The following is a 13,870-nucleotide window of genomic DNA, read 5'->3' as shown; positions in this document are numbered from 1 at the left end:
TAGAAACACCCTGGTCACAGATGCTCCTTTGTGCCTTTGTTACAACTGAAAGAAATGCTAACAAGGGTGATTCTGACTATGTTGGGCTGATAGTGGTCGATCAACAGCGATACTTCTGCCACACAATACCACAATGCGAACGAAGGGAAAATCCACTTCGATGACTGTCGTTGCTGCGATGCGTTGGCGACTTGTCCAAGGTGTTCACCTCATTCCACCCAAATGCAGCTGAGATAGGTTTCAGCACCCCACGCGACCCTAAAAGGGACAAGCGGTAGAAAGCGGATGAATGGATGACTGTTGTGTGGCACTGACAGTGGGAATGCTCTTCTGCATCTCAACAGATGTTTTGCTCACTACGCTAGGACAGTATCATCTTTGCTCAGGCACACCCTCCTTGTGTTGTAGTAAAATAATTTGGGGTTTCGGCAATAGCCACTAGACTAGATCTGACCAATTGGAGTCAAAGGTTAAATCCGAACAATCTGAGTCCAAGAATAGATCTGACCAACCTGTTTCTATGAGCATGAACTGGCCAAGCCTACTTGGATGAGAAGCGAAACATTTTCTAAGACAAACCAAACAGTCCAGTTGCAATGGATTGAATGCCTTGAGATTACAATGACCTGGATGACTGAAAACATCCATAGGTATTGATGTATTGAAAAACATAATTTCTACGTCTATGTCACAGATAGAGGGGGAATTAGCTCAAATGGTAGAGCGCTTGCTTTGCATGTGAGAGGTAGCGGGATCGATACCTGCATTCTCCAAATGTTTTAACAACAAAAACAGGTTTCCTTTGAGTAGAAGTAGGTAAATGAGCAAGCAAACTTCTTTCTGTTAAAGATGAGAAGTGATTTTGAGGAAACATGCAGAAAGGTCAGGTAGTCACCTCAGCTCTAGAAAGTCATGACACATGACAGTGTGATACTCTGTAACCACAGTCAAACATTGTTATTCTGATCTACGCGTTAACAACCTTTCGTCAGTTGAGGCCAACTAAAGAGAACAACAGCTCGATGAGGATGGGATTCGAACCCACGCGTGTAGAACACAATGGATTAGCAGTCCATCGCCTTAACCACTCGGCCACCTCATCTAGCTTTGGTCATGTCAATACTTGCTGAGAGGCTGCAAATAATAGTTTTTATGATCAAAGTCTACATCACAACATGCAACCACATGGACATATAGAGGAATTAAGATATTGTTGTGTTATTTTTACAACATTAAAAAAAATAGTAAACTGTATAAATATTTGGGGTTTTGGCACCAAACTTTGGACATAATCTGACCAATCTAAGTCTATGAACCCAAACTGATAAAGCCTACTTGGATGAGAGGCGAAACGTCAAGGTCAACCTTGACATTGATGACTGAACAGAGGAGGTGGTCTGCGAAATCACCTATTATCCACATACAACACTGTTCTTTCAACCATTCCTAAAATACTCTGCAATTTAGCCTCCAGCAAATAACAGGAGTTAGAAACACCCTGGTCACAGATGCTCTTTGTGCCTTTGTTACAACTGAAAGAAATGCTAACAAGGGTGATTCTGACTATGTTGGGCTGATAGTGGTCGATCCACAGCGATACTTCTGCCACACAATACCACAATGCGAACGAAGGGAAATTCCACTTCGATGACTGTCGTTGCTGCGATGCGTTGGCGACTTGTCCAAGGTGTTCACCGCATTCCACCCAAATGCAGCTGAGATAGTTTTCCAGCACCCCACGCGACCCTAAAAGGGACAAGCGGTAGAAAGCGGATGAATGGATGACTGTTGTTGGCACTGACAGTCGGAATGCTCTTCTGCATCTCAACAGATGTTTTGCTCACTACGCTAGGACAGTATCATCTTTGCTCAGGCACACCCTCCTTGTGTTGGAGTAAAATAATTTGGGGTTTCGGCAATAGCCACTAGACTAGATCTGACCAATTGGAGTCAAAGGTTAAATCCGAACAATCTGAGTCTAAGAATAAATCTGACCAACCTGTTTCTATGAGCATGAACTGGCCAAGCCTACTTGGATGAGAAGCGAAACATTTTCTAAGACAAACCAAACAGTCCAGTTGCAATGGATTGAATGCCTTGAGATTACAATGACCTGGATGACTGAAAACATCCATAGGCATTGATGTATTGAAAAACAGAATTTCTACGTCTATGTGACAGACAAGAGGGGGAATTAGCTCAAATGGTAGAGCGCTCGCTTTGCATGTGAGAGGTAGCGGGATCGATACCTGCATTCTCCAAATGTTTTAACATCAAAAAAAGGTTTCCTTTGAGTAGAAGTAGGTAAATGAGCAAGCAAACTTCTTTCTGTTAAAGATGAGAAGTCATTTTAAGGAAACATGCAGAAAGGTCAGGTAGTCACCTCAGTTCTAGAAAGTCGTTGACACATGACAGTGTGATACTCTGTAACCACAGTTAAACATTGTTATTCTGATCTACGCGTTCACAACCTTTCGCCAGTTGAGGCCAAATAAAGAAAACAACAGCTCGATGAGGATGGGATTCGAACCCACGCGTGTAGAACACAATGGATTAGCAGTCCATCGCCTTAACCACTCGGCCACCTCATCTTAGTTTGTTCATGTCAATACTTGCTGAGAGGCTTCAAATAATAGTTTTCATGAACAAAGTCTACATCACAACATGTAACCACATGGACATATAGAGGAATTAAGATATTGTTGTGTTATTTTTAAAACATTAAAAAAAAATAGTAAACTGTATAAATATTTGGGGTTTTGGCACCAACCGTTGGACATAATCTGACCAATCTAAGTCTATAAACCCAAACTGATGAAGCCTACTTGGATGAGAGGCGAAACGTCAAGGTCAACCTTGACATTAATAATAATAATAATAATACCTGGGATTTATATAGCGCTTTTCTAAGTACCCAAAGTCGCTTTACATGTTAAAAACCCATCATTCATTCACACCTGGTGGTGGTAAACTACTTTCGTAGCCACAGCTGCCCTGGGGTAGACTGAACAGAGGAGGTGGTCTGCGAAATCACCTATTATCCACATACAACACTGTTCTTTCAACCATTCCTAAAATACTCTGCAATTTAGCCTCCAGCAAATAATAGGAGTTAGAAACACCCTGGTCACAGATGCTCCTTTGTGCCTTTGTTACAACTGAAAGAAATGCTAACAAGGGTGATTCTGACTATGTTGGGCTGATAGTGGTCGATCCACAGCGATACTTCTGCCACACAATACCACAATGCGAACGAAGGGAAATTCCACTTCGATGACTGTCGTTGCTGCGATGCGTTGGCGACTTGTCCAAGGTGTTCACCGCATTCCACCCAAATGCAGCTGAGATAAGTTCCAGCACCCCACACGACCCTAAAAGGGACAAGCGGTAGAAAGCGGATGAATGGATGGCTATTGTTGGCACTGACAGTGGGAATGCTCTTCTGCATCTCAACAGATGTTTTGCTCACTACGCTAGGACAGTATCATCTTTGCTCAGGCACACCCTCCTTGTGTTGGAGTAAAATAATTTGGGGTTTCGGCAATAGCCACAAGACTAGATCTGACCAATTGGAGTCAAAGGTTAAATCCGAACAATCTGAGTGTAAGAATAGATCTGACCAACCTGTTTCTATGAGCATGAACTGGCCAAGCCTACTTGGATGAGAAGCGAAACATTTTCTAAGACAAACCAAACAGTCCAGTTGCAATGCATTGAATGCCTTGAGATTACAATGACCTGGATGACTGAAAACATCCATAGGCATTGATGTATTGAAAAACAGAATTTCTACGTCTATGTGACAGACAGAGGGGGAATTAGCTCAAATGGTAGAGCGCTCGCTTTGCATGTGAGAGGTAGCCGGATCGATACCTGCATTCTCCAAATGTTTTAACGTCAAAAAAAGGTTTCCTTTGAGTAGAAGTAGGTAAATGAGCAAGCAAACTTCTTTCTGTTAAAGATGAGAAGTGATTTTGAGGAAACATGCAGAAAGGTCAGGTAGTCACCTCAGCTCTAGAAAGTCATGACACATGACAGTGTGATACTCTGTAACCACAGTCAAACATTGTTATTCTGATCTACGCGTTAACAACCTTTCGTCAGTTGAGGCCAACTAAAGAGAACAACAGCTCGATGAGGATGGGATTCGAACCCACGCGTGTAGAACACAATGGATTAGCAGTCCATCGCCTTAACCACTCGGCCACCTCATCTAGCTTTGGTCATGTCAATACTTGCTGAGAGGCTGCAAATAATAGTTTTTATGATCAAAGTCTACATCACAACATGCAACCACATGGACATATAGAGGAATTAAGATATTGTTGTGTTATTTTTACAACATTAAAAAAAATAGTAAACTGTATAAATATTTGGGGTTTTGGCACCAAACTTTGGACATAATCTGACCAATCTAAGTCTATGAACCCAAACTGATAAAGCCTACTTGGATGAGAGGCGAAACGTCAAGGTCAACCTTGACATTGATGGCTGAACAGAGGAGGTGGTCTGCGAAATCACCTATTATCCACATACAACACTGTTCTTTCAACCATTCCTAAAATACCTTGCAATTTAGCCTCCAGCAAATAACAGGAGTTAGAAACACCCTGGTCACAGATGCTCTTTTGTGCCTTTGTTACAACTGAAAGAAATGCTAACAAGGGTGATTCTGACTATGTTGGGCTGATAGTGGTCGATCCACAGCGATACTTCTGCCACACAATACCACAATGCGAACGAAGGGAAATTCCACTTCGATGACTGTCGTTGCTGCGATGCGTTGGCGACTTGTCCAAGGTGTTCACCGCATTCCACCCAAATGCAGCTGAGAAAGGTTTCAGCACCCCACGCGACCCTAAAAGGGACAAGCGGTAGAAAGCGGATGAATGGATGACTGTTGTTGGCACTGACATTGGGAATGCTCTTCTGCATCTCAACATATGTTTTGCTCACTACGCTAGGACAGTATCATCTTTGCTCAGGCACACCCTCCTTGTGTTGGAGTAAAATAATTTGGGGTTTCGGCAATAGCCACAAGACTAGATCTGACCAATTGGAGTCAAAGGTTAAATCCGAACAATCTGAGTCTAAGAATAGATCTGACCAACCTGTTTCTATGAGCATGAACTGGCCAAGCCTACTTGGATGAGAAGCGAAACATTTTCTAAGACAAACCAAACAGTCCAGTTGCAATGGATTGAATGCCTTGAGATTACAATGACCTGGATGACTGAAAACATCCATAGGCATTGATGTATTGAAAAACAGAATTTCTACGTCTATGTCACAGACAGAGGGGGAATTAGCTCAAATGGTAGAGCGCTCGCTTTGCATGTGAGAGGTAGCGGGATCGATACCTGCATTCTCCAAATGTTTTAACGTCAAAAAAAGGTTTCCTTTGAGTAGAAGTAGGTAAATGAGCAAGCAAACTTCTTTCTGTTAAAGATGAGAAGTGATTTTGAGGAAACATGCAGAAAGGTCAGGTAGTCACCTCAGCTCTAGAAAGTCGTGACACATGACAGTGTGATACTCTGTAACCACAGTCAAACATTGTTTTTCTGATCTACGCGTTAACCTTTCGTCAGTTGAGGCCAACTAAAGAGAACAACAGCTCGATGAGGATGGGATTCGAACCCACGCGTGTAGAACACAATGGATTAGCAGTCCATCGCCTTAACCACTCGGCCACCTCATCTTAGTTTGTTCATGTCAATACTTGCTGAGAGGCTGCAAATAATAGTTTTTATGAACAAAGTCTACATCACAACATGTAACCACATGGACATATAGAGGAATTAAGATATTGTTGTGTTATTTTTAAAACATTAAAAAAAAATAGTAAACTGTATAAATATTTGGGGTTTTGGCACCAAACTTTGGACATAATCTGACCAATCTAAGTCTATAAACCCAAACTGATGAAGCCTACTTGGATGAGAGGCGAAACGTCAAGGTCAACCTTGACATTGATGACTGAACAGAGGAGGTGGTCTGCGAAATCACCTACTATCCACATACAACACTGTTCTTTCAACCATTCCTAAAATACTCTGCAATTTAGCCTCCAGCAAATAATAGGAGTTAGAAACACCCTGGTCACAGATGCTCCTTTGTGCCTTTGTTACAACTGAAAGAAATGCTAACAAGGGTGATTCTGACTATGTTGGGCTGATAGTGGTCGATCCACAGCGATACTTCTGCCACACAATACCACAATGCGAACGAAGGGAAATTCCACTTCGATGACTGTCGTTGCTGCGATGCGTTGGCGACTTGTCCAAGGTGTTCACCGCATTCCACCCAAATGCAGCTGAGAAAGGTTTCAGCACCCCACGCGACCCTAAAAGGGACAAGCGGTAGAAAGCGGATGAATGGAAGACTGTTGTTGGCACTGACATTGGGAATGCTCTTCTGCATTTCACAGATGTTTTGCTCACTACGCTAGGACAGTATCATCTTTGCTCAGGCACACCCTCCTTGTGTTGAAGTAAAATAATTTGGGGTTTCGGCAATAGCCACAAGACTAGATCTGACCAATTGGAGTCAAAGGTTAAATCCGAACAATCTGAGTCTAAGAATAGATCTGACCAACCTGTTTCTATGAGCATGAACTGGCCAAGCCTACTTGGATGAGAACCGAAACATTTTCTAAGACAAACCAAACAGTCCAGTTGCAATGGATTGAATGCCTTGAGATTACAATGACCTGGATGACTGAAAACATCCATAGGCATTGATGTATTGAAAAGCAGAATTTCTTCGTCAATGTCACAGACAGAGGGGGAATTAGCTCAAATGGTAGAGCGCTTGCTTTGCATGTGAGCGGTAGCGGGATCGATACCTGCATTCTCCAAATGTTTTAACGTCAAAAAAAGGTTTCCTTTGAGTAGAAGTAGGTAAATGAGCAAGCAAACTTCTTTCTGTTAAAGATGAGAAGTGATTTTGAGGAAACATGCAGAAAGGTCAGGTAGTCACCTCAGTTCTAGAAAGTCGTGACACATGACAGTGTGATACTCTGTAACCACAGTCAAACATTGTTATTCTGATCTACGCGTTAACAACCTTTCGTCAGTTGAGGCCAACTAAAGAGAACAACAGCTCGATGAGGATGGGATTCGAACCCACGTGTGTAGAACACAATGGATTAGCAGTCCATCGCCTTAACCACTCGGCCACCTCATCTTATTTTGTTCATGTCAATACTTGCTGAGAGGCTGCAAATAATAGTTTTTATGATCAAAGTCTACATCACAACATGTAACCACATGGACATATAGAGGAATTAAGATATTGTTGTGTTATTTTTACAACATTAAAAAAAATAGTAAACTGTATAAATATTTGGGCTTTTGGCACCAAACTTTGGACATAATCTGACCAATCTAAGTCTATGAACCCAAACTGATGAAGCCTACTTGGATGAGAGGCGAAACGTCAAGGTCAACCTTGACATTAATGACTGAACAGAGGAGGTGGTCTGCGAAATCAGCTATTATCCACACACAACACTGTTCTTTCAACCATTCCTAAAATACTCTGCAATTTAGCCTCCAGCAAATAACAGGAGTTAGAAACACCCTGGTCACAGATGCTCCTTTGTGCCTTTGTTACAACTGAAGGAAATGCTAACAAGGGTGATTCTGACTATGTTGGGCTGATAGTGGTCGATCCACAGCGATACTTCTGCCACACAATACCACAATGCGAACGAAGGGAAATTCCACTTCGATGACTGTCGTTGCTGCGATGCTTTGGCGACTTGTCCAAGGTGTTCACCGCATTCCACCCAAATGCAGCTGAGATAGGTTCCAGCACCCCACGCGACCCTAAAAGGGGCAAGCGGTAGAAAGCGGATGAATGGATGGCTATTGTTGGCACTGACAGTGGGAATGCTCTTCTGCATCTCAACAGATGTTTTGCTCACTACGCTAGGACAGTATCATCTTTGCTCAGGCACACCCTCCTTGTGTTGGAGTAAAATAATTTGGGGTTTCGGCAATAGCCACTAGACTAGATCTGACCAATTGGAGTCAAAGGTTAAATCCGAACAATCTGAGTCTAAGAATAGATCTGACCAACCTGTTTCTATGAGCATGAACTGGCCAAGCCTACTTGGATGAGAACCGAAACATTTTCTAAGACAAACCAAACAGTCCAGTTGCAATGGATTGAATGCCTTGAGATTACAATGACCTGGATGACTGAAAACATCCATAGGCATTGATGTATTGAAAAGCAGAATTTCTACATCTATGTCACAGACAGAGGGGGAATTAGCTCAAATGGTAGAGCGCTTGCTTTGCATGTGAGCGGTAGCGGGATCGATACCTGCATTCTCCAAAAGTTTTAATGTCAAAAAAAGGTTTCCTTTGAGTAGAAGTAGGTTAATGAGCATACTTTTTTCTGTTAAAGATGAAAAGTCATTTTAAGGAAACATGCAGAAAGGTCAGGTAGTCACCTCAGTTCTAGAAAGTCGTTGACACATGACAGTGTGATACTCTGTAACCACAGTTAAACATTGTTATTCTGATCTACGCGTTCACAACCTTTCGTCAGTTGAGGCCAACTAAAGAGAACAACAGCTCGATGAGGATGGGATTCGAACCCACGCGTGTAGAACACAATGGATTAGCAGTCCATCGCCTTAACCACTCGGCCACCTCATCTTAGTTTATTCATGTCAATACTTGCTGAGAGGCTGCAAATAATAGTTTTAATGAACAAAGTCTACATCACAACATGTAACCACATGGACATATAGAGAAATTAAGATATTGTTGTGTTATTTTTAAAACATTAAAAAAAAATAGTAAACTGTATAAATATTTGGGGTTTTGGCACCAACCGTTGGACATAATCTGACCAATCTAAGTCTATAAACCCAAACTGATGAAGCCTACTTGGATGAGAGGCGAAACGTCAAGGTCAACCTTGACATTGATGACTGAACAGAGGAGGTGGTCTGCGAAATGACCTATTATCCACATACAACACTGTTCTTTCAACCATTCCTAAAATACTCTGCAATTTAGCCTCCAGCAAGTAATAGGAGTTAGAAACACCCTGGTCACAGATGCTCCTTTGTGCCTTTTTTACAACTGAAAAAAATGCTAACAAGGGTGATTCTGACTATGTTGGGCTGATAGTGGTCGATCCACAGCGATACTTCTGCCACACAATACCACAATGCGAACGAAGGGAAATTCCACTTCGATGACTGTCGTTGCTGCGATGCTTTGGCGACTTGTCCAAGGTGTTCACCGCATTCCACCCAAATGCAGCTGAGATAGGTTCCAGCACCCCACGCGACCCTAAAAGGGACAAGCGGTAGAAAGCGGATGAATGGATGGCTATTGTTGGCACTGACAGTGGGAATGCTCTTCTGCATCTCAACAGATGTTTTGCTCACTACGCTAGGACAGTATCATCTTTGCTCAGGCACACCCTCCTTGTGTTGGAGTAAAATAATTTGGGGTTTCGGCAATAGCCACTAGACTAGATCTGACCAATTGGAGTCAAAGGTTAAATCCGAACAATCTGAGTCCAAGAATAGATCTGATCAACCTGTTTCTATGAGCATGAACTGGCCAAGCCTACTTGGATGAGAAGCGAAACATTTTCTAAGACAAACCAAACAGTCCAGTTGCAATGGATTGAATGCCTTGAGATTACAATGACCTGGATGACTGAAAACATCCATAGGTATTGATGTATTGAAAAACAGAATTTCTACGTCTATGTCACAGACAGAGGGGGAATTAGCTCAAATGGTAGAGCGCTTGCTTTGCATGTGAGAGGTAGCGGGATCGATACCTGCATTCTCCAAATGTTTTAACAACAAAAACAGGTTTCCTTTGAGTAGAAGTAGGTAAATGAGCAAGCAAACTTCTTTCTGTTAAAGATGAGAAGTGATTTTGAGGAAACATGCAGAAATGTCAGGTAGTCACCTCAGCTCTAGAAAGTCGTGACACATGACAGTGTGATACTCTGTAACCACAGTCAAACATTGTTATTCTGATCTACGCGTTAACCTTTCGTCAGTTGAGGCCAACTAAAGAGAACAACAGCTCGATGAGGTATGGGATTCGAACCCACGCGTGTAGAACACAATGGATTAGCAGTCCATCGCCTTAACCACTCGGCCACCTCATCTTAGTTTGTTCATGTCAATACTTGCTGAGAGGCTGCAAATAATAGTTTTTATGAACAAAGTCTACATCACAACATGTAACCACATGGACATATAGAGGAATTAAGATATTGTTGTGTTATTTTTAAAACATTAAAAAAAAATAGTAAACTGTATAAATATTTGGGGTTTTGGCACCAACCGTTGGACATAATCTGACCAATCTAAGTCTATTAACCCAAACTGATGAAGCCTACTTGGATGAGAGGCGAAACGTCAAGGTCAACCTTGACATTGATGACTGAACAGAGGAGGTGGTCTGCGAAATCACCTATTATCCACATACAACACTGTTCTTTCAACCATTCCTAAAATACTCTGCAATTTAGCCTCCAGCAAATAATAGGAGTTAGAAACACCCTGGTCACAGATGCTCCTTTGTGCCTTTGTTACAACTGAAAGAAATGCTAACAAGGGTGATTCTGACTATGTTGGGCTGATAGTGGTCGATCCACAGCGATACTTCTGCCACACAATACCACAATGCGAACGAAGGGAAATTCCACTTCGATGACTGTCGTTGCTGCGATGCGTTGGCGACTTGTCCAAGGTGTTCACCGCATTCCACCCAAATGCAGCTGAGATAGTTTTCCAGCACCCTACGCGACCCTAAAAGGGACAAGCTGTAGAAAGCGGATGAATGGATGACTGTTGTTGGCACTGACAGTGGGAATGCTCTTCTGCATCTCAACAGATGTTTTGCTCACTACGCTAGGACAGTATCATCTTTGCTCAGGCACACCCTCCTTGTGTTGTAGTAAAATAATTTGGGGTTTTGGCAATAGCCACAAGACTAGATCTGACCAATTGGAGTCAAAGGTTAAATCCGAACAATCTGAGTCTAAGAATAGATCTGACCAACCTGTTTCTATGAGCATGAACTGGCCAAGCCTACTTGGATGAGAAGCGAAACATTTTCTAAGACAAACCAAACATTCCAGTTGCAATGGATTGAATGCCTTGAGATTACAATGACCTGGATGACTGAAAACATCCATAGGCATTGATGTATTGAAAAACAGAATTTCTACGTCTATGTCACAGACAGAGGGGGAATTAGCTCAAATGGTAGAGCGCTCGCTTTGCATGTGAGAGGTAGCGGGATCGATACCTGCATTCTCCCAATGTTTTAACGTCAAAAAAAGGTTTCCCTTGAGTAGAAGTAGGTAAATGAGCAAGCAAACTTCTTTCTGTTAAAGATGAGAAGTGATTTTGAGGAAACATGCAGAAAGGTCAGGTAGTCACCTCAGCTCTAGAAAGTCGTGACACATGACAGTGTGATACTCTGTAAACACAGTCAAACATTGTTATTCTGATCTACGCGTTAACAACCTTTCGTCAGTTGAGGCCAACTAAAGAGAACAACAGCTCGATGAGGATGGGATTCGAACCCACGCGTGTAGAACACAATGGATTAGCAGTCCATCGCCTTAACCACTCGGCCACCTCATCTAGCTTTGTTCATGTCAATACTTGCTGAGAGGCTGCAAATAATAGTTTTTATGATCAAAGTCTACATCACAACATGTAACCACATGGACATATAGAGGAATTAAGATATTGTTGTGTTATTTTTACAACATTAAAAAAAATAGTAAACTGAATAAATATTTGGGGTTTTGGCACCAAACTTTGGACATAATCTGACCAATCTAAGTCTATGAACCCAAACTGATAAAGCCTACTTGGATGAGAGGCGAAACGTCAAGGTCAACCTTGACATTGATGACTGAACAGAGGAGGTGGTCTGCGAAATCACCTATCATCCACATACAACACTGTTCTTTCAACCATTCCTAAAATACTCTGCAATTTAGCCTCCAGCAAATAACAGGAGTTAGAAACACCCTGGTCACAGATGCTCCTTTGTGCCTTTGTTACAACTGAAAGAAATGCTAACAAGGGTGATTCTGACTATGTTGGGCTGATAGTGGTCGATCCACAGCGATACTTCTGCCACACAATACCACAATGCGAACGAAGGGAAATTCCACTTCGATGACTGTCGTTGCTGCGATGTGTTGGCGACTTGTCCAAGGTGTTCACCGCATTCCACTCAAATGCAGCTGAGATAGGTTCCAGCACCCCACGCGACCCTAAAAGGGACAAGCGGTAGAAAGCGGATGAATGGATGGCTATTGTTGGCACTGACAGTGGGAATGCTCTTCTGCATCTCAACAGATGTTTTGCTCACTACGCTAGGACAGTATCATCTTTGCTCAGGCACAAACTCCTTGTGTTGGAGTAAAATAATTTGGGGTTTCGGCAATAGCCACTAGACTAGATCTGACCGATTGGAGTCAAAGTTTAAATCCGAACAATCTGAGTCTAAGAATAGATCTGACCAACCTGTTTCTATGAGCATGAACTGGCCAAGCCTACTTGGATGAGAACCGAAACATTTTCTAAGACAAACCAAACAGTCCAGTTGCAATGGATTGAATGCCTTGAGATTACAATGACCTGGATGACTGAAAACATCCATAGGCATTGATGTATTGAAAAGCAGAATTTCTACATCTATGTCACAGACAGAGGTGGAATTAGCTCAAATGGTAGAGCGCTCGCTTTGCATGTGAGCGGTAGCGGGATCGATACCTGCATTCTCCAAAATTTTTAATGTCAAAAAAAGGTTTCCTTTGAGTAGAAGTAGGTTAATGAGCATACTTTTTTCTGTTAAAGATGAGAAGTCATTTTAAGGAAACATGCAGAAAGGTCAGGTAGTCACCTCAGTTCTAGAAAGTCGTTGACACATGACAGTGTGATACTCTGTAACCACAGTTAAACATTGTTATTCTGATCTACGCGTTCACAACCTTTCATCAGTTGAGGCCAACTAAAGAGAACAACAGCTCGATGAGGATGGGATTCGAACCCACGCGTGTAGAACACAATGGATTAGCAGTCCATCGCCTTAACCACTCGGCCACCTCATCTTAGTTTGTTCATGTCAATACTTGCTGAGAGGCTGCAAATAATAGTTTTTATGAACAAAGTCTACATCACAACATGTAACCACATGGACATATAGAGGAATTAAGATATTGTTGTGTTATTTTTAAAACATTAAAAAAAAATAGTAAACTGTATAAATATTGGGGGTTTTGGCACCAACCGTTGGACATAATCTGACCAATCTAAGTCTATAAACCCAAACTGATGAAGCCTACTTGGATGAGAGGCGAAACGTCAAGGTCAACCTTGACATTGATGACTGAACAGAGGAGGTGGTCTGCGAAATCACCTATTATCCACATACAACACTGTTCTTTCAACCATTCCTAAAATACTCTGCAATTTAGCCTCCAGCAAATAACAGGAGTTAGAAACACCCTGGTCACAGATGCTCCTTTGTGCCTTTGTTACAACTGAAAGAAATGCTAACAAGGGTGATTCTGACTATGTTGGGCTGATAGTGGTCGATCCACAGCGATACTTCTGCCACAAAATACCACAATGCGAACGAAGGGGAATTCCACTTCGATGACTGTTGTTGCTGCGATGCGTTGGCGACTTGTCCAAGGTGTTCACCGCATTCCACCCAAATGCAGCTGAGAAAGGTTTCAGCACCCCACGCGACCCTAAAAGGGACAAGCGGTAGAAAGCGGATGAATGGATGACTGTTGTTGGCACTGACATTGGGAATGCTCTTCTGCATCTCAACAGATATTTTGCTCA

The 13,870-nt window shown here is 42.3% G+C and overlaps 9 non-coding genes across 9 annotated transcripts; all 9 read right to left on the bottom strand.

Moving 5' to 3' along the window:
• Positions 1–1,020: 1,020 nt before the first annotated feature.
• trnas-gcu (transfer RNA serine (anticodon GCU)) lies at positions 1,021–1,102 on the bottom strand. The gene has a single exon. It is a non-coding gene; the product is annotated as a tRNA-Ser (tRNA).
• A 1,407-nt stretch (positions 1,103–2,509) lies between these two features.
• trnas-gcu (transfer RNA serine (anticodon GCU)) lies at positions 2,510–2,591 on the bottom strand. The gene has a single exon. It is a non-coding gene; the product is annotated as a tRNA-Ser (tRNA).
• Positions 2,592–4,132: 1,541 nt separating this feature from the next.
• Positions 4,133–4,214, bottom strand: trnas-gcu (transfer RNA serine (anticodon GCU)). The gene has a single exon. It is a non-coding gene; the product is annotated as a tRNA-Ser (tRNA).
• Positions 4,215–5,616: 1,402 nt separating this feature from the next.
• On the bottom strand, positions 5,617–5,698 carry trnas-gcu (transfer RNA serine (anticodon GCU)). The gene has a single exon. It is a non-coding gene; the product is annotated as a tRNA-Ser (tRNA).
• Positions 5,699–7,103: 1,405 nt separating this feature from the next.
• Positions 7,104–7,185, bottom strand: trnas-gcu (transfer RNA serine (anticodon GCU)). The gene has a single exon. It is a non-coding gene; the product is annotated as a tRNA-Ser (tRNA).
• A 1,402-nt stretch (positions 7,186–8,587) lies between these two features.
• On the bottom strand, positions 8,588–8,669 carry trnas-gcu (transfer RNA serine (anticodon GCU)). The gene has a single exon. It is a non-coding gene; the product is annotated as a tRNA-Ser (tRNA).
• Positions 8,670–10,072: 1,403 nt separating this feature from the next.
• trnas-gcu (transfer RNA serine (anticodon GCU)) lies at positions 10,073–10,155 on the bottom strand. The gene has a single exon. It is a non-coding gene; the product is annotated as a tRNA-Ser (tRNA).
• Positions 10,156–11,562: 1,407 nt separating this feature from the next.
• trnas-gcu (transfer RNA serine (anticodon GCU)) lies at positions 11,563–11,644 on the bottom strand. The gene has a single exon. It is a non-coding gene; the product is annotated as a tRNA-Ser (tRNA).
• Positions 11,645–13,046: 1,402 nt separating this feature from the next.
• Positions 13,047–13,128, bottom strand: trnas-gcu (transfer RNA serine (anticodon GCU)). Its single transcript has one exon. It is a non-coding gene; the product is annotated as a tRNA-Ser (tRNA).
• Positions 13,129–13,870: the final 742 nt, after the last annotated feature.

Source organism: Entelurus aequoreus, linkage group LG07 (assembly GCF_033978785.1).
Source record: "Entelurus aequoreus isolate RoL-2023_Sb linkage group LG07, RoL_Eaeq_v1.1, whole genome shotgun sequence".
In the NCBI taxonomy this organism is placed as follows: domain Eukaryota; kingdom Metazoa; phylum Chordata; class Actinopteri; order Syngnathiformes; family Syngnathidae; genus Entelurus; species Entelurus aequoreus.
Note: the sequence above shows the minus strand (reverse complement) of the source record. Positions and strands in the feature narration are given on the sequence as shown.